General features: G+C 38.3%; 1 pseudogene; it reads right to left on the bottom strand.

Moving 5' to 3' along the window:
- Positions 1 to 344: 344 nt before the first annotated feature.
- Positions 345 to 1,735, bottom strand: LOC143564777 (delta(12) fatty acid desaturase DES8.11 pseudogene; annotated as a pseudogene).
- Positions 1,736 to 20,218: the final 18,483 nt, after the last annotated feature.

Raw genomic sequence — 20,218 nt, forward strand, 5'->3', positions numbered from 1 at the left:
ATACTTATCATACACTAGTATGTAATTTACTTATTAACTTAGTTAATGACCATTTAATGGTCAAGCTACAGTTAATGTCGGTTTAACGTTATGCAACCACATTTGTTGATCGTTAATCTTCACCAAGATATTTGATTACCATCATCCTTATCGATTATCCAAATTTGTTATCCACTTGTTTCATACTTAGTTTGACAAAACATCTGTTACACAATATCGTTTCTAGCTATCACCAAAGATATCACTCGTTAAATCCGCTGCCACCAACATTATGCAGTTTAATTTTCTAGCAAATTTGGTGATACTCTTTTTATTTGGTACTGATAATATATACACGCTAACACATATGAGTTTACTTCAAGACCTACACTTTAATATATTAGATACACGTTTACTTTTATTATATTAGACAACTTGCATGCTCCAAAGACTGCTTATCAAAACTGTACCAAAATACATTATAATTTGTCACCTAGGATGCCTTTGACATACAATTCCGACCTGTCTTTGGTGCTTCATAGACGAATCAACACTACTTGAAATACCAATAAACACCTTTGTTCTCACTGTTGGCATCCGGTTCGACGTAGATGCACTCCACTGTGTCTCTCCACAATGCCTTAAGCATCGGAGTATTGTCCCACTTGTAGTAATCACCTAAAATCGACTTCACCGCGTCTCGAGCCTCACTCGCATGATACATTGGAATGGTTGGGAACAAATGGTGAATCACGTGGTTTTCATTTCCCTGGTGAAAAACCCAATTCAACAAAGGACCGTAATCTCTGTCAACAGTCGATAAAGCACCTCTTATCCAGTCCCACTCGGTCGAGTCATAGTGCGGAATAGCGGGATGTGCGTGGTTTAGGTATGTTAAAGTGATAAAGAACCCACTCATGACAAACAAAGGAAGTCCGTACAAGAAAAGTGTTGTTTTCACACCTTGCGCCAAAGCGATGCGGTAGAAACCGTAGAGAACCGCGATGACGCCAATGTCGGATAGCACAACTTGACCGCGTTCACGGTCGTTAAAGATTTCACATTGTGGCAAGTAGTGGTTTACGAATCCTTCGTAATCACGACCGTAAGCGTTAAAGAACAAGTATAATGGAAAACCGAGGGTGGTCCGTAGGAAAAGAGTGAACACGTTTCCTGGTCCGTTGTTTAAAAACTCGGTGAAAAACGTGTCCGCCTTTCGTTTGGGGATGTACACCTCGTCGTACTCGAGTGAATTCGTGTGGGCGTGGTGGCTACGATGACTATATTTAAATGAAAAGTAAGGTGTCAAAGTAACCGAATGGATAAAGAAACCAAACGCATCGTTTACCCATCCGTACTCACTAAATGCATGATGGCCCGCATCATGGCCTAGGAGCCAAAAGCCCATGAGAATACAACCTTGGGCTAGCCAATATATCGGCCACGCGATGTACGATAAGGGCTTAGGGAGGATCGGGATGTAATTAGATGCGAGATAGTAGAAAGTGTAGATTATGACAAGGTCTCGGAAAAACATACCGAGAGAGCGAGTGAGGGGACGCTTGAAACAGTGTGGTGGTATGGCTCGCTTTAGATCGCCTAGCCCGAATGGAGGTTTTGAGACGGGGACACGTTTGAGTATGTCCTCCTCCGTTTTAGAAACGTTCATTTGGCCTCCGGCCCCCATGGTTCCAAACAACAAAATGTGAAAAGTAGTTGTGGTGAAGTGTTAGAATAACGCAGAAGATATGGTATGATTTATAGGTCTTAAGAGATTGAGAACATGTTTAATATTTTTTGTTATGTATAGTCAAAGTACATGTAGCGTGCGTATTTTGACTACGTTTTCCTTACTCAAATGAACACGTCTTTTAAAATATGGCTGCCTGTATTATTTTGAACGGAAAACAGTTATACTTAAGAAATGTTCAATAATATTTACAAACTAGTATTAAGCCCCACCGCTTTGCGGTGGGGGCGAAAACCACTAAAAAGATAACCTTGAAACATTTATTGAACCCGTGTGTTAATGGGCCGGGGCGTTGGACCCATACTTTGTGGTGGGATTGTTAAACCGAACGAAAAGTAGACCTAAAAACGTACAATAACAGCCATTTGTTGCGGCTTGTTAACACGTGAAAAATAGACCGAAAAATAAAACACAAAAAATAATAACTAAGTCATCTTATGACCGAAAAGTTGAATGTGGAAGACAGGTGTAAGAACGTTGAACAACACATGCGTGTTGCAGCGTGTAAATTTGCAAAATTTAGACTAAAACGTTAAATGGAAATTTTGTAAAACATGAAAAGTATTAGAGAACAAAGTTCAAAGTAGAACATTGTTGAGATTAAAGACGAAACATACTTTATGACAAACTTGTAAAAAAACAAAAGGTAGAGACTAAGATAAAATATAAAAAGTAAATAATAAAAAATAAAAGACAAAATTTGAAAAAAAAAATATTAATGCACAATGTATAACTAATTATACACATAAACCTTTCAAATGGTTATATTTATATAATATATATTGAACGTATATAGTTTGATACTTTGATGGAGGGTCACAGGGTCAATAATTAATTGGTTGTGACAAAAGGTATATAGTTTGATGGTCACAGGGTCAAATAGTCACATTCAAAGCAAAAGAAAAAATAATAATACAGACTTTAGGTCTTAAAATCTCACTGGTTAAAAAAGATACATGCTATAATTTGGTTTAGGATTGATGTGGTTTAAACCAAACAAATATCTACGTAGTTTATTTTTGAAAAATTGGCTTTAAATAATCTCACCTTTAGTGAGTTGGCCAATAATAATCCTACCTCCAGTATTTCTCGCTGGCAGTCCCACATTTTCAATGTTTTTTGTTTTATAAACAAACGTTAAATAAACTTAACGGGGTTAAATTTTTGCTGATGTGGCTGGTGAATTGGCAGTGTCATAATCCTACATGGCTTTTCCCTTTTAATCCTAAAATGCAATTACTATATTAATCCTACAAAAATGGGCTGCAGGGGATTCGAACCTGCGCCTCCAGCCCCGCAGTCAACACCCACATGCATAAGCCAACTGATCTGAGTGAACCTGTGATAAAAATCCAGAAACAGAACCTATATAACCAGACATTCGCAACCCATAGAGTATTATGAACCCTAGATCATCAATCGCCCAGGTCGTTATTTGATTGGCCGATTGAAATTAGGGCTATTAAAGAGTGAATGACGACGAACACAAAGGTATAATTAGTTACCTATAAAGATGATTGGAAGAGGGTAATTTGATCCCGGTAGTGACGGCGGAAGGGGCTCATGAACACGCATCAAAACATCAATGATAGTATAATTCATTATAGGGTAACTGTAGGCGATGTATGTGAGGTTCTTTCTGAAAGTTTAATTGTATTTTTATGAAAAATATAAAGTATATTGATTAACAAGTTACGTCGGTTCGTTCAAACGAGTAATACGAATCAATAATTGATCTCATTCCATATTTATGGTGTCGGTGGGCTCGTTATGGCATGCATAAGGATATGCAAGATTCAATTTCTAAGTTTAGGACGAAAATTATAGTGCAAGCTAGTGATTTGGGTATCCGGGTTCGCTAATCGAGTCGCGGGTTTGGGTCAGATCCAAGTAAATAAATCTGGATAATAGAATTTAATATAATAAAATATAGTAATTGCATTTTAATCCAAAGGGAAAAGCTATGTAGGATTATGTACTGCCAACTCACCAGCCACATCAGCAAAAACTTAACCCCGTTAAGTTTTTTTAACGCTGGTTTATAAAACAAAAAACATTGAAAATGTGGGACTGTCAGCGGAAAATACCGGATATGGGATTATTATTGGCCAATCTATTAAAAGTGGAATTATTTAAATCCAATTTTCCTTTATTTTAATTGGGTTAAATTTACCCTCGTAAAATTGTTTGTAACAGTCAAATGATAGATACTTAGAAGCTTGATTAATTTTAAAAGAAAAAATAACCATTTATTTTTTATATTTTAATTTCCTTTAAATTATTTGTGTCTCAATGATCATGCTTTGGATTCATGTTCTAACTACTTCGTTCTCGTCTGTTAGTACAGCGCATGCAACATTTGACTGCTAATTAATGTTCGTTTTAATCAATATTTTATTATGTTTTTAACCGGCTTATATATGAAAGAGTCCAATAATAGGTAGCAGACAAACAAATGGTCGTTTCAACAAACATGTCGTCTATATATATCCAATTTTTTTAGTATAAATATGTTAAGAATAATTCCAATAGGCCTATAAAATATAAATTTTTGGTTGCTTTTGGATGTCATTAGCCGTTAATTGATATTTTTCAGGATTTATAAGGATAATAGGTTAGTAGCCTGTGAATTACATCGATGGAAATTATTTAATGTATGAGGTAAAGGTAAACATATATGATTATTTATTAAAATAATTATAAAATTATGAATTTATATGTGAAGACGATTTTACGTAAATAACTAGAATAAATTGGATGAGTAGAAACTTATAAGAATTGCAGGTTCACTATTTAATACGTATTTGATAGTAATTTTATTTTTAGGTGTATATGATTAGAATATCACATAATCGTTAGATGTCAAAATTTGTGTGAGTAATTAAAATATAATGTTGGAAATCATTAAATTTACAAAATATAGTGAAATTATATAGTAAAATGAAAGTTATTGTTAAGGTAATATATGAACTTGCATTTTATAAAAATATATGAAAACTATTATGTTCGATAATATTTGTTGAAGAGGCTTAAAAATGGAATATAGCTTATTAATGTCGATTGTGTTATATGGTGAAATGGTTTTTGATTTTCTATTTTGTCCATTTAGTAACATAAGTTAGTAAATTATTATTTAAAAATAGAGGATACATTAATGTTATTAGCTAGCTAATTATGGATGGAATGACAAACAAATAAACATATTAAATAATATTTAGTTTTAATTCTAGTTTAAATTACTTAATTAAATAATTGTTAAAATTGGTAAGAATCTATGTGGTATCCTATGTGAACATGCTAAAAATAGTACCATGTGTCCATAATGTGTTGTTTTAATAGTATAGCAGGATAAGATTTTTGATTTTCTATTTTTGTCTATTTAGTAACATAAGTTAGTAAATTATAAGTTGTTAAAAATAGAGGTTACATTCATGTTATTAGCTAGCTAATTATGGATGGAATGACAAACAAATAAACATATAAAAATATTTAATTTTAATTCTAGTTTAAATTACTTAATTAAATAATTGTAAAAATTGATAATAGTCTATGTGACATCCTATGTAGACATGCTAAAATAGTGTCATGTGTCCATAATTTGTTGTTTTAATAGTATAGTAAGATTAATGGTTTTGACATGTTTTTTAGCATGTTCAATGAGAATATATTTTTATCTATTTTTAATGTTGATATAACAAACCATAAAACGAAAGTAAGGAAATGAAAGAAGGAAAATTTCATCCCATATTGGTGGAGGAAAGAAATGGAGAAGGTACCACCATAGCATAAATAGGTTTGTAAGTTCTTGTCCCATATCGCTAGATTAAAAAACTAGTGAGCTCTTTGTAAGAAAGAAAATTTCTATGTTAATGTTCTTATAGATATATCACACCCAGTGGTCCTAGCGGAGGGTGCGAAGCACCCGAACGCGCACGAGCACGGGCTCGGCGAAGTGCGATGGGCGCAATGTGGCGCTTTAATGGCGCACTTTGCACTTCGCAGAGCCGCATTAAGGGCCGCCTTAGTATTTTTGTTGGGAATTAAGATTTTTAATAAAATAAAATAAAAATAAAAATCCTTCCATCGCGATACGCGACGAGTTTAGATTACCCATCGCGTACCGCGACGTGAAGGTTACGCAGAGGACACGTAGCCTGCCACGTGGCGTGACTCGACATAGCTACGAGATTCTTCGCGATACGTGACGGCCGTTGTGTATGGCCATCGCGTACCGCGATGGGGTCCAAAACCTGCTATAAATAGGTTGAGAATGGGACGTTCATTCTTCGCACAAAATTCTCTACTTTCTCTCTAAATTCTCACACACATACATATATATTAAGATTATAGTATAATACCTGAGTGTCGTAGCGATATCCTATCCGATCGAAAGAAACTAATATACAAGAATCCAAAAGCTCTACCTGCTAAGGTATGACATTGTGCTATCGTGTAAAGTTTCTACTCTCGTGATTATCGTTATTATTATTGGTTTTATACTAATCTAGTTATACTACATTGTGTTTATCCTAGGTGCTTAATACCAGGATGTGTTCTTTAATTGTAAACTTACAAAGTGAGACATTCGAGTTTTTATACAACTCACATTTGCGTGAGACAACTATTTTTCCGACACTGTCATGGTGATTTCAAAACCTACAAAACCCATGATAGATTGTCAAAATATTTTCAAAAGTATTTACAAAGTATTTAAAATACATTACAGTGATTAAGTCTCTGTAGACTTACGGGATGGTTACTATCGGTATTGTGGGGTTTTGTATACAAGGCTTGCCTACTGGGCTATTACACGTTACTTATTGGACAAGTGTTAGCTAATAAGTAATATGACCACAATCATAGATACGGTCGAGTGACAAGTACCTTTCGGTAATTTGTAAGCAGGCAGATGTAAAAACATCTTAATGCTGTAACTGTAAACTGTGTCATTTTCAAATGAATGTACTCACTAGTATTTCTTGCTGATCAAATATTTTAAACATGTTTTAGGTGACTTGTTAGAGACAAAGGAATGATGCCAGCGGGCTTCCAGCTTAAATAAGTGGCTTGTTACCAGAATAAAGAAAAGTGTTTTGTAAATAAGGGTTTAACCCTATAAAAGTTATGTTTGTATCAAAAGGGATTAAATTCCCGTTTTATCATAATAATAATCATGGCGTTTTTATAACTCTGATCATTTTTCCTAACTACGGTTCTGATGAAATTTTCCACTGCAAAATAATTTAATAAACACCGATACCACCAATCAATGTTCACGGCTCCCCATCCAGGGTATAGGGGTCGGGGGCTGTGACAGCTGAAGTGGTATCACAGCCACTAGTTTAAGCAATATGAGTATTCTAATAATATCTAATCATAAAAAATTAATGTTAGGAAATACATGCATTAATCTATATGTTAACCATAAAAATAAGGTTTTAACCACACGTGAAAATAGATACTATTTTCCTTTGGAATTCGTTGTTTTATAATTTTTTATTAACAGCATGAGTGAGCTAGTTGATGCTTTTGAACACATATCCGTTAACTCCACGGATATAGAAGAAGGAGAAGCTAGTCAACAACAACCTGAACCCATGATCTTTCAAGCCCTACTTGTAGAAAAACCAAAGCCTAAAAGAAGAAGAAGGCTCATAGACTGGCAACGAGGATTGAGAAGAAATAAGAAAGGAAAAACCACAATCAAACAACCAACTCAACCACAACCCGAACAACCAACTCAACTACAACCTGAACAACCAACTCAACCACAACCCGAACAACCAACTCAACTACAACTTGAACAACCAACTCAACCACAACCCGAACAACCAACTCAACAACAACCAATAGAATCACCACCAACTTTACCACCACCCATGTCAACAATACCAATGGAGGAGCGACTAGGCAGATGCCTAGATGAATGTGAAATCTTTCAACCCATATTCAATGATATAGGTGCAGGAAGCTCCAGTAACCCGAATATGCCAACTCAAAACCCAAATAATACATTTTCCCATGATGATATTATCAGTCAAGCTCAAATGGAAGAATGGTGGACGAACGATTGGCAATATCAAACAATGATGAACAATCCGTATGCACCGTTCCAGGCGGAAACCGTGTCACACCCCCATTCTAGGCCTAGAAATATGATCAATAGTTGGTACCACATTTGTAAATAAATCAGTGTTGCGAGTTAATGCGGAAGACTTTATAAAACATAAGGATCGATATCATAAATATTTACATTACAAAAGACGAGACGAAAGTCTCGTTTAGTATTTACTTGTTTATATGTTTTACAAAAAGATTATATTTTTATATTTAAACAAAATTATCCGAGCCATCGGATTCTTGAGCTTCTTCGTCCTTTAAGCTCTATTCCTGATTACTTGCAAAATGTTATAAAATACGTCAGCAACGAATGCTGGTGAATATGCTGACGCTAAAAATATTCTCTTTACTTAATTACCCCTCGAGACCACGTAAGCCTCGGCCCATCTTGGCTTAGGAATAATCAAGTTAAACAATCATTATAAATTCGAGTCTCTACACTAGGTCACCTCAGCAAGACACCGCAACGTTTCGACGTACTTAGGTACCATAAATATAAACAAGGCCATTCTCACTCGAACATACTTTGGTTCGGCCCATCGTGGCTGGAGGTCATGACCAGGCGTGGTGCGATGTGCCCACCGCATACCACATATGTAAGGATCCAGACAAACGTATACCACAGTCTGAGGGCTAGGTTTATACTCTTATTTACAATGTTTTTAGAGACACGTAGCCTCATGTAAAGTTTTACACATAACATGTTTGTTTGTTTAAAAACAAGTTTAAAAGTGGGGCGTATTCACCTTTTCAAAAGGATCGGCTTCCAACACCGTCCATGAATCTTTCCTTGCTATCTCGCACCTATAGTACGAGTATAACCTTTGTTAGTCGGATACACGATCCGGCTTAAGAACTTTAGTCTTATATCTCGATGAACCTTTAGTTCATAATCTCTTTTTACTTTAAAACCTTTAGTTGAAAAGTAATATTTATAAACCTTTAGTTTATTCATAATACCCGACGTTTCTTCTTCATAAAGAAACGTATTTCTTTCTTTATTATTTAAGTATACTCATTACACTTAAATAATATATTTCATAACAAAGAATAATCTTATATACTTATATATATTCATATATATATATATATTTTATCTTTATTTTCTTTGTTATATCTTTCTTTGTATATCGAGAATAACATCGACTTGGGGTATTAAGCCCCTATAATATTTTATTATTATTTTATTTGGGCATTATGCCTACCTTGCTTGGCTTAGAAATACCCTAGACACTTGGGCAACACTTCTTCACCGCTTGATCAATCACTTTTTCCACACTTGGTACGCTTCTCGAAACACCAACACTTCTTGGCACGTACTTCGAGAAAATCGTCGGGACGTCGGGGCAGCACCTCCTCTTCACTTGGAACGTCGTCGTAAAGTGATACATATATCGAGATGATGGGCACGGAAAACGAGGTAACGGGGCACAGATTTTGAGAGGGATCGATGGCACGTATTTCGGGGTGTAGAGAGAGAGAGAGTAGTGAGAGAGTAATATGTGTGTTTTGGGATGTGAGGAATGAAATCCCGTAGCCCTCCTATTTATAGCTAAAAATGGATCCCATCGCGGTACGCGATGGGTCACTTGGCAGGCCTATCGCGTACCGCGATATAGGCCTGCTGAGTCACATAGTAGACCTGCCACGTGTGACACGTGGCAGGCGCCGCGCCACGTGGTGACACGTGGCGGACGTGTTGCCACGTGGCGGCAACCGTTGCCACCGTGTGCCACGTGGCACACGTGTCACAATCTGTCAGACACCCCATCGCGGTACGTGATGGGTGTCTCTCTTGACCTGTCGCGTAGTGCGATGGGTCAAGAAAACAAAATTTTCATTTAAGCCCCTGGAGTTTGAAATTTGGCAGAATTGGTCCCTATACTTTAGAAAATTGACATTTTTGGCCCGATATTTACGTGATGTTACATCCTCCCCACCTTGAAATAAATCTCGTCCTCGAGATTGCTTACGAGAACAAGTGGGGATATTTCTTTCTCATCTCGGACTCGAGTTCCCAAGTATACTCAGGCCCTCTTCGTGAGTCCCATCTTACTTTCACGATTTTTCAATGTTCGTCATTTAAGTTTCTTTGTTTTCGAATCTTCTATTTTTATTGGTCTTTCAATGAATTTTAAATTCTCGTTAATTTCTATGTCTTTTAGTGGCATTGAAAGAGATTCATCGGCTAGACATTTTCGTAGATTCGAGACGTGAAATACATCGAGTATTCCTTGCATTTCCTCGGGTAGTCGCAAATGGTATGCGACGATACCAATTCGTTCAAGTACCTCGAAGGGTCCAATGAATCGAGGACTTAGCTTGCCTTTCTTGCCGAAGCGGACTACGCCTTTCCATGGCGAGACTTTCAAAAGAACCTTGTCACCGACATTAAACTCTAACGGCTTACGACGGACATCGGCGTAACTCTTTTGGTGATCACGTGCCGTCTTAAATCGTTCTCGAATTTGAAGAACTTTGTCGGTGGTTTCTTGGACTATTTCGGGTCCAGACAATTGATTGTCTCCGGTTTCAGACCAGCACACGGGCGTCCTACATTTTCGACCATATAACGCCTCGAATGGTGCGGCTTGAATACTCGTGTGATAACTATTATTATACGAAAATTCCATTAGGGGTAAGTGGTCGTCCCAACTTCCACCTAAGTCTATCACACAAGCTTGGAGCATATCTTCCAACGTTTGGATTGTCCTTTCGCTTTGCCCATCGGTTTGTGGATGATAGGCGGTGCTAAGGTTTAGCTTTGTACCAAGAGCTTGTTGGAAGCTTTTCCAAAAGTGAGACGTAAAACGACTGTCTCGATCAGAGATTATAGATAGCGGTACTCCATGCAAAGCAACAATGTTGTTCACATATATACGCGCTAATCTATCCATTGAGTACGACTCATTGATTGGAATGAAGTGAGCCGATTTGGTTAATCTATCAACGATCACCCAAATAGCATTGTGTTGTCGATTCGTCTTCGGGAGTTTGGTTATGAAATCCATGGTTATTAAATCCCACTTCCATACGGGAAGTTCGGGTTGCAGAAGCAATCCCGAAGGCTTTTGATGTTCAGCCTTGACTTTCAAGCATGTTAGACATTTCGCAACATGCGAGGCAATGTCCTTTTTCATTCCATTCCACCAGTAGTTTGACTTGAGGTTTTGATACATTTTGTCACTAACGGGGTGCATCATGTACTTGGTTTTATGGGCTTCGTTCAAAATCTTCTCACGCAAGTCCCCAATGATTGGTACCCAAATTCGGTTTCCCATTCTAAGGATACCATCGTCACCTTTGAATAGCGAGTCAATGGTGCCGTTACGTTTTTCATCGGAGATATTGTTTTCATTGATCGCTTGAATTTGAGCAGATTTGATTTGGTAGATAAGATCGATTTGAAGTTCTAGCCGTAACGCTCAGACTCTTTTTGGTTTTTCGTGCTCTTTACGACTCAAGGCGTCAGCCACAACGTTGGCTTTACCTTCATGATAGATGATCTCACAGTCGTAGTCGTTAAGAGTTCCATCCAGCGTCGTTGGAGCATATTAAGCTCTTTTTGCTCAAAGATGTGTTTCAAACTTTTATGATCGGTGTACACGATAAATCTTACTCCATAGAGATAGTGCCTCCATATCTTTAGTGCAAAGATTATGGCGCCTAACTCTAGATCGTGAGTTGTATAGTTCTTTTCTTGTACCTTGAGCTGACGAGAGGCGTAAGCGATTACTTTCTTTCGTTGCATTAGTACACATCCCAAGCCAGAACGAGATGCATCACTAAAGACAACAAAGTCTTCGGTACCTTCTAGAAAGGCCAGTATAGGAGCTTGGGTAAGCTTTTGTTTGAGTATATCGAACGCCTCTTGTTGCTTTGTTCCCCATTCATACTTTATATTTTTATGAGTCAAAGAAGTTAAGGGAACAACGATTCGGGAAAAGTTTTCGATGAACCTACGGTAATAGCCGTCCAATCCCAAGAAACTTTGAATCTCGGTTGGCAACTTTGGGATCTCCCACATAGAGATAGCTTCAATCTTAGCGGGGTCCACTTGAATACCGTTAACGTTTATGATATGACCAAGAAATTGCACCTCGTGCAACCAGAATTTGCATTTTGAGAACTTGGCGTACAACTTCTCGGTCCTAAGGATTTCAAGTAAGGTTCGTATATGATGTTCATGATCGTCCTTAGACTTAGAATAAATGAGTATGTCGTCGATGAAAACGATAACAAATTTATCCAAGTAAGGCTTACAGATTCGGTTCATCATGTCCATGAATGCGGCTGGCGCATTAGTAAGTCCGAATGGCGTAAAGGTTAACTCATAATGGCCATACCTTGTTTGAAAGGCGGTTTTCGGAATATCTTCGGATTGAACTTTGAGCTGGTGATAACCGGAACGAATATCGATTTTTGAAAAGAAGCTGGCACCTTGAAGTTGTTCGAAAAGGTCATCGATTTGAGGGAGTGGATAACGATTCTTTATTGTTACTTTGTTGAGAGCTCGGTAGTCGATGCACATACGCATGGATCCATCCTTCTTTTTGACGAATAGTATTGGCGCTCCCCATGGTGATGAACTCGGTCGTATAAAGCCTTTCTCAAGAAGCTCGTTAAGTTGTTTCTTCAGTTCCTTCATCTCGGTTGGTGCGAGGCGATACGGAGCTTTAGCGATCGGAGCAGTACCAGGAATAAGATCGATTCTAAACTCTACTTCACGATTGGGAGGAATTCTGGGAAGTTCGTCGGGAAATACATCGGCAAAATCGGAAACAACAGGAACGTCTTTGATTTCTTTGGGTTTTGATTCTTCTGTGACGTAGGCCATGAATGCCAAGCATCCTTGATTTAAACATTTGTTAGCCCTTATCATGGAGATTAGGGTAACTCGGCCAGCGTCTTTATCCCCTTCAATTCGAATAGTTCGTTTATCCGGGGCTTGAAGTTCAACGGTCTTGCTATTGCAGAGGATATGAGCATGGTTGTCGGATAACCAATCCATACCCAATACAACATGAAAACCAGCAAGAGTCATGGGTAGCAATTGAATAGGCAAAACATAACCGGCTAATAAGTTTTTTCCGTTTTCTAAAGCTTCGGAGATTTTAATTGCTTCGCCACTAGCGGTCTCGACGCTTAGAGTTTTATTTAGTTTGATTAAAGGTTCGTTTAATAGACTACAAAACTTATAAAATATAAAACTTAAGTTAGTACCCGAATCAAAAAAGACTCTAGCATAAGCGTTGTTAACTAGGAACGTACCGGTGATGGTTTCCGGTGTATCGGCCGCTTTCTTCGTATCCAAGACGAAGACTCTTGCATTGCCCTTCTTGGGCTCATTCTTTTGACCACTACCACCCGCACCACCGGTCGCGGGTTTGTTTTTGGGGCATTCAAAGCTGAGATGTCCCATCTCCTTACAGTTGTAGCAGGTCATCTTCTTTTCCAGCAATCGGCCGTAGCATGGCCGGGTTTGTGGCATGATTCACAAAGACGTGGAGTTAAAATGGCATCTACCCCTATGATACTTCTTACAGATATTGCATTGTGGGATGCCGGGGTTGAAGCATGACCTTCGTTGGTCAACTCCCTTACCCTTGATATGGGTATTTCCTTCCTTCTTGGAGTCTTGGGTCGTCACGACCTTCTTATATTCTTCTTTATTGCGGATCATTCCGCCCATCAGATATCCAGCCAACTCCATCGCGGAGTCGGCGGTTTGTGGCAAGTGTGACCTCACCATGTCACGAATTTCTCGTGGTAGTCCCCATATGTAACGAGTGACTTTGCTAGATTCGGGGGTGACCAGCTGGGAAACCAAAATACAATATTCATGAAATTTTGTGTTATACTCATGAAGGTTTGTTCCAACAACCTTGTGAGCCAAGAACTTGGTTTGGATTTGGTCCGTTTCATGCATCGGACAGAACTTTGACATCAACAGCTCTTTAAACTCGTTCCAAGTCAAACTATACATCACTTCTCTTCCTCTACTCATCATCAGCGTGTTCCACCACTCTAGTGCCTCGCCTTTGAACATCAAGGCGGAGTATTGGATCTTCTCTTCATTTGAACACTTACTTTTAATAACTATCATCTCCATCTCCTCGAGCCACCTCACAGTTGTGATGGCTCCCTTGTCACCATGGAACTCTGTAACATCACGTAAATTTCGGGTCAAAAATGTCAAGTTTCCAAAGTCAAGGGACCAATTCTGCCATTTTCCAAACTCTAGGGGCCAAAATGAAAATTTTGATTTCTTGACCCATCACGCCACGCGACAGGTCAAGAAAGACACCCATCGCGTACCGCGATGGGTTGTCTGACAGATATTGACACGTGTGCCACGTGACACACGGTGGCAACGCCTGCCGCCACGTGTCACCACGTGGCAACACGTCCGTCACGTGGAACGACGCCTGCCATGTGTCGACACGTGGCAGGTCTAGGGTAGGCCTACGTCGCGGTACGCGACGGGCCAGCCAGGGAACCCATCGCGTACCGCGATGGGACCCAATTTCAGCCCTATAAATAGCAGCTACGAGTTCATGCCATTCTCACACCAAAACACACACTTTACTCTCTCTCTAACTTCTCTCTCTACCTCGAAGTTCGTGCCATCAATCTATCTCGAAATCCGTGCCCTGTTACCTCGTTTTTCGTGCCCTACACCTCGATAAATGTGCCATTTTCTGACAACGTTTCAAACAAGAAAGAGGTGTTGTTTTAACGTCCCGAAAATTTCCTCGAAATGCCTGCCAAAGAGTGTTGGTGTCTCGAAAAGCGTGCCAAGTGAGGAATAAGAGTTTTGCAAGGAAGAAGTGTTGATTGAGCGGCGTCGAAGTGCTGCCCAAGTGTCTAGGGTATTTCTAAGCCAAGCAAGGTAGGCATGATGCCCGACCAAAATAATAATAAAATATTATGAAGGCTTAATTCCCTAAGTCGGAATTGTACACGATGATTATAAAAGGAAAATAAATAACAAAGAAACGAAAAGAAAGGAATATAAAAGTATATATGTGTGTGATTATATATATATATAACTCTTTGTTATAAATATTATTTATGTTTAATGTGTAAACTTAAATAATAAAAGAAAGAATACGTTTCTTAAAGAAGAAGAAACGTCGGGTTTTATGAATAAGCTAAAGGTTTATAAATTACTATTAAAACTAAAGGTTTTAAAGTAAAAAGAGATTATGAACTAAATGTTCATCGAGATAAATAAGACTAAAGGTCTTAAGCCGGATCATGTATCCGACTAACAGAGGTTATACTCGTACTATAGGTGCGAGATAGCAAGAAGAGATCTACGGACGGTGTTGGAAGCCGATCCTATTGAAAAGGTGAATACGCCCCACTTTTACAAACTTGTTTTCAAATAATCAATCGTGTTATGTTTAAAAATTTACATGAGACTAAGTGTCTCTAAAAACATTGTAAATAAGAGTATAAACCTAGCCCTCAGGCTGTGGTATACGTTTGTCTAGATCCTTACATATGTGGTATGCGGTGGGCACATCGCACCACGCCTGGTCACGACCTCCAGCCACGATGAACCGGACCAAAGTATGTCCGAGTGAGAATGACCTTGTGTATATTTATGGTACCTAAGTACGTCGAAACGCTGCGGTGTTTTGCTAAGGTGACCTAGTGTAGAGACTCGAGTTTATGATGAATGTTTAACTTGATTATTCCTAAGCCAAGATGGGCCGAGGCTTACATGGTCTCGAGGGGTAATTAAGTAAAGAAAATATTTTTAGCGTCAGCATATTCACCAACATTCGCTGCTGACGTATTTCTATAACATTTTGCAGGTAATCAGGAATAGAGCTTGAAAGACGAAGAAGCTCAAGAATCTAATGGCTCGGATAGTTTTGTGTAAATATTAAAATATGGTGGTTTTGTAAAACATATAAACAAGTAAATACTAAACGAGACTTTTGTCTCGTTCTTTTGTAATGTAAATATTTATAATATCGATCCTTATGTTTTATAAAGTCTTCCGCTAATAACCGCAACTCTGATTTATTTACAAATATGGTACCAACTATTGATCATACTCCTAGGCCTAGAATGGGGGTGTGACAGGTTGGTATCAGAGCCAGGTTCTTAGCGAATTGGGTATCATAAAACAATACCCAAGCTTTGATCCAAGCATAGGAAATATTATTTGTTTATTTGAATATGGATAAGATTGGTTGGTTACCCTTTCTTTCCCTGTCCACAATCTAAACTACCTATCAAGATGTCTTACTAGAAGTTAATGGAATATTATGATAAGGAAGCAAGAAGAGCAAGGAAATACTACAAATTCCCAAGGGGCATCATGAGTAAGGATTACTTTGAATCATTCTTCAACGAAGAACACAATCAAAAATCCAATCCAAGTCCAATCTACCATCTAGATAACACTCCACATCAAGTGTACCAAGCACCAAGACACTCCAGCTATCATCCAACAAGCCTTTCAATGTATCAACCTTCCAAAATCCCGACATACCATCCTTCTGAAATTCCCACCTATTATCCATCCGGAAGTTCAACACACTTACCACCAAATCCACATCCTTCATACGCTTTCCTCTCCAACTTACCAATCAAGGAGGAACCGAAATCTTCTTCATCCGACTGGATGTAATGTCACTCCGACCAACGAAAGTGGCATACCGACACTTCAACTATGGATACTGCTAATTCCCGTGTCAACAAGGAAGGACCCTCTCACAAACCCAAGATGAGAGTGACGATGCCATACGAGAAAATACACATGCCGGCAATGACTGAAGAGGAACCAGAAAAAGAATCGGAAAAGGAACCAGAAGAGGAAACTGACCCCGATGAGGAATATCCGGACAATTCAAATGAGCTAACCACACCGGAAGAAGAACAACACTCCACCCCAAGCTATGGTTCTGTGGATCCATACATGAAATTTCTCCATGAACTCAAGGGAAAGGCGTCATCGAGTTTCCCACCATACCAAGGCGAGATTCCATCCATTGAAGAACAGGCCAATGAAATCCGTGAGCAAAATGAAGCAGTCGTTGCATTCTTCAATTATCCCTCTGAAGAGACTACAACTCTATACCCTGATCCCAAGAACCACTACGACGTTGCGATGATGGGTTACCGCGACCCACCTCCAAGATACGGATATCCGACTGACATACCTCAGTCCCAAGAGGAGAATTTGGATCAAGCCTTGCACGAAACTGATGATCTTAGGAAAAAGATTGCTGTGGATGAGAAGAAAAATAAAAAGATGGGAGACAAGCTTCTACGCAAATGCAACAAATTGACAAAAGTTGTGAAGAAATTCATGAGGGATTAAGAAGAATGTTGGTGGCGTAAAAATAAGTTTATGTGTGTAATATAGTTTGTATGTTATGTGTGATGTATGTATCATATGTAATAAAGATAGGACCTTATATATCGCTTGAAACGATATATAAGTGTGTTGTAAAATAATATACATATCATTTATGATATGTATATGAATGTGAAATAAATAAATTTGTATATTAAAGAAAAGAAACATGTTAAATTTCAGATAAAAAGATAAAAAGAAAAGATTAAAAAGAGAATCTCTAGACAAAGTGATAATCGAGAGGTTTCCCGAAAGGAAGCTGAGAGACGAGAAGATAAAGGGATAGGTCCTGAAAATGAACGGGAAGAACCGATTCCTGATAAATACATGAAACAAATCCAAAGAATTGTAAAAGATGCTGTAAGGGCTGAATCTGAATTCCGATCTCAAACTAAACATTCTCAATCTAGAAACTCTCGATCTGTTAATCCCACGCATAAATCCGAGAAATCTCATTCGAGACCATCTCATTTGGAAGAAAGTGTGCATGAATCAAATGCCGATGGAGGCGTTAGAAAAGAATTTAAGAAACTCAAAATTGGTGGTTGCTCGTTTAAAGACTTTTAAGTATTATGGACCGAAGGATTTCTACGGTGACAAAGGAGCCATCACAACCGTGAGATGGCTTGAAGAGATGGAGACAATAGTGATTACTAGCAAGTGTTTGGACGAAGAGAAGATTCAATACTCTGCCTTAATGTTCAAAGGCGAGGCACCGGAGTGGTGGAACACGCTGATGATGAGTAGAGGAAGAGAAGTAATGCATAGTTTGAACTGGAACGAGTTTAAAGAGCTATTGATGTCGAAGTTCGGTCCGATGCACGAAACACATCAAATTCAAACCAAGTTTTTGACTCACAAGGTGGTTGGAACGAACCTTCGTGAGTATAACACGAAATTTCACGAATATTGTCGTTTAGTTCCCCAGCTGGTTACCCCTGAATCCAGCAAAGTGACACGTTACATATGGGGACTGCCACGAGAGATTAGTGTGAGATCACACTTGCCACAAACCGCTGACTCTGCTATGGAGTTGGCTGGGTATTTGATGAGCGGAATGATCTGCAATAAAGAAGAAGATAAGAAGGGCATGACGACGCAAGACTCGAAGAAGGAAGGAAATACCCGTTTTAAGGGTAAGGGAGTTGACCAACTGACGTGAGGTCGAAGACTCACTCAAAAATAAACCAAATACAACTAATTAGATAGTGATAAGCGGGTATAGAACACAGGGAGTTTGTGGAAAATGCGTTATTAAGTAGCACAGTAGTTACTCTATATTAAACTAAGTGCAGAAAATAAATTTAATGATTTGGTTGGTTGATTAGATTAACGAAAATAACTAAAACAATTAAACGAGTTTTAAATAATAAGAAACAATGCTCTCTCCCAATTTTAGGTTTTCAATATTGGTAATGTTAATGTTTACTTTTGTGAAGAACTACATAAACATAATTCATGAAAGTGAGTTTGAAAGTGATCATAGAGGACGAAGTACCTGGATTATAAAAAACGCAAGGTTATCACTCAATAATCAATATTGTATAGCTAACCCTAATTCTCTTCTACTAAATCTCGATAGCCTATGGCACCAAGAATGGATAGTCAAGAACACGAATTTATACCACACTAACAATTACAAACAAATACACAATCACCATAGCACAATAATCACACATATATCCATCAAGTCGTTTATTCAATGTAGCCATTTTATCAACAAACAGCTCCGCTTGCCATTCCGATGGATACTTTGACAATCCCCCACCTCTCCAAGTGGGTTTTTCCGTTTGTACTTGCACATGTGCTTGTTCTTCCTGCATTCTTTGTCTCTTTAATTGGGCTGCTCGCCCACTTGAAGATGATGCCTTTGACTTACCCTTATCCGCAGTTCTACCCATCTACACACAACAAACAACCAAGCAAACCAAGTTTAATTCAACATAAACTTCCCCACACTTGCTTGTTACTATGGTTGTGGATAATCACTTGTTAATCAATTAAACAAAAATTTCAACACTTGCTTCAACAACTAATATCCAATTAATTAATATAACAAACATATGTTTGTAACAATTATCTACTATCCACAACCATACCATATAATCATACTCATTACTCAAACAAGCAAGTGGGTACATAGAAACAATCATAACAAACTTACAACTTCAATACAATGTACCATCAATAATGAAAAGAGATTCCATACCTTTGTGTTGTTGAATATGTAAATGAAGAAAGCTTCAAACTAAACCAAGTCCCCAAAAATTTTCGGAAATTTCGGACTCTATATGTCCAGAATCGACCAACAAAACAAAGGATTCTTTCAATTTCAATGTTATAATCAAAATCCTTATGAAATTCTAGTCAATTTAGACCCAAAAATCGGTTTAATTGATAGAGATATGAGGAAGTTATGAAGGTTTGAAGTTGGAGGTTAGGGTTTGTGAAGAAAGGTTTTAGGAAGAAGAAGATGAGAATTGAAGTAAATAATAGTGTTAGGCGATGTGTGTGGTTAAGAATTGATGCAAAAATTGATTTTTTTATTGTTTATTAACACCAAAACCCGACGCTCTCTTTCTTTCGTCGCCGGACCGTGGCCCACGGTTGAACCGTGGGTCACGGTTGCTTCAGTTCTGTTCGCTGGTTCGAAGTGGACCGTGGCCCACGGTCCACACCGTGGGTCACGGTTTGAGATGTGCAAAAACAAACAGAGGACACCGTACCGTGGTGCCCCTGCTCACCGTGTCACACGGTAGTCACCGTGGCCCACGGTCCACACCGTGGTCCACGGTTCACTCAATATATTTTTTTATCAATAACCAACAATAATAAAAACTAAAAATAAAAAATAAAAACTAATTTACCAAATAAAAATAAAAATAAAAATAAAAATTACCCTACCCCCCATGAAAAACCCGAGTTGTCCTCAACACGGTATAAAAATCACAAGGACTTCCTCACACTTGATTGGACAACTCCAAAGCGAA

This window comes from Bidens hawaiensis, unplaced genomic scaffold, assembly GCF_021521415.1.
Source record: "Bidens hawaiensis isolate Kalapana, Puna unplaced genomic scaffold, B.hawaiensis_p1.1 tig00022158_1, whole genome shotgun sequence".
Lineage (NCBI taxonomy): Eukaryota > Viridiplantae > Streptophyta > Magnoliopsida > Asterales > Asteraceae > Bidens > Bidens hawaiensis.